Raw genomic sequence first — 1,295 nt, forward strand, 5'->3', positions numbered from 1 at the left:
TGAGTTGGGATTGGAGTAAAGAACAGGAGCAGCAAAAGATTACAGTTGAAGTTTCCCCAAATGAAGAGACAAGGGTCAACTCCAGTGCATCTCCCAGTGCATCCACTGCAACACAAAGTGTGTCAAATTCATCATCTTCAGAATCACTGAACAACAATTCCTCTCTTGAAGAACTTTCAGATGAGACACCTCCAAGGAAGTATAAATCTTTAGCTGACATATATGCATCATGTCAATTTGCTCTTACTGTTTCAGACCCTATGAATTATGAAGAAGCAACTGAAAAAGAAGACGGGAAGAAAGCCATGACAGTAGAGATGCAGTCTTTTAAGAAAGATGAAACATGGGATATGGATGATCTACCAAACGAAAAGTTTTATGGAGATTTACAAGAAGAGGTTTATGTAAGACCGCCAGAGGGATTCATAAAGGAAGACAAAGAAACAAAGGTATACAAGCTGAGACAGACAATGTACGGGTTAAAGCAGACATACTTACAAAGGCCTTGTCAGAAGAAAAGCTCTGTACTTACATCTGCAACTTTGAATCATGGGGGAGTGTTGAGATATGATTCAAAGTATTCAAAATGAAGATATGATTTAGGGTAGTTAGATATGATTCAAATATTCAAACTACCAAGATTTTAGGAGATTGTTAATAGATTTGAGTTTATCTAGATTTCTATGATTTACTATTTCTGGTCCAGTGTATTAGCTATAAATACTGGAATTGTGTAACCCTGTAAGCATCAAGTCAGTAGACATTAATAAAGCACTGCAGCATTCTTCTAATTTATCCATTCCTATCTCTTTCACTATCCCTCTTTCCAACAGCGGGAGGCTTGTGATACTCCAGACATTGGCAATGTTGTAAAAGATGCATGAAACCTCGGACATAAATAAAGTTCATATTGATTTTCGACCATAGGACCTAGTAGGTCTCTCAGAGGAGTGTCTTAGAGATGGAACTAGTATAATACATCATGTATGGTGTGGAAGTGGATAGCCTAATGGAATCCACTATCTTTAAGCCCACCGAAGGGTGAGGGATCATACAAGTGCATGAGTTAGAACTAGTATAACATATTGTGTATGGATTGGAAGGAAATTTAAGGGTTAACTAATGAATCACAAATCAAAAACTAAAAAACAGGTTGATAGCCTGATGGGATCCACTCTCTTTAAACCATCTCAAAGGGTGAGGGATCATGTGAGTGGTTAGTCAGAGACTAGATGACGATGACGGCGACGACGACAAAAAAAAAAAAAAAAAAAAAAAAAAAAAAAAAAAAAAAA

Source organism: Cucurbita moschata, unplaced genomic scaffold, assembly GCF_002738365.1.
Source record: "Cucurbita moschata cultivar Rifu unplaced genomic scaffold, Cmos_1.0 Cmo_Scf00002, whole genome shotgun sequence".
In the NCBI taxonomy this organism is placed as follows: Eukaryota; Viridiplantae; Streptophyta; class Magnoliopsida; order Cucurbitales; family Cucurbitaceae; genus Cucurbita; species Cucurbita moschata.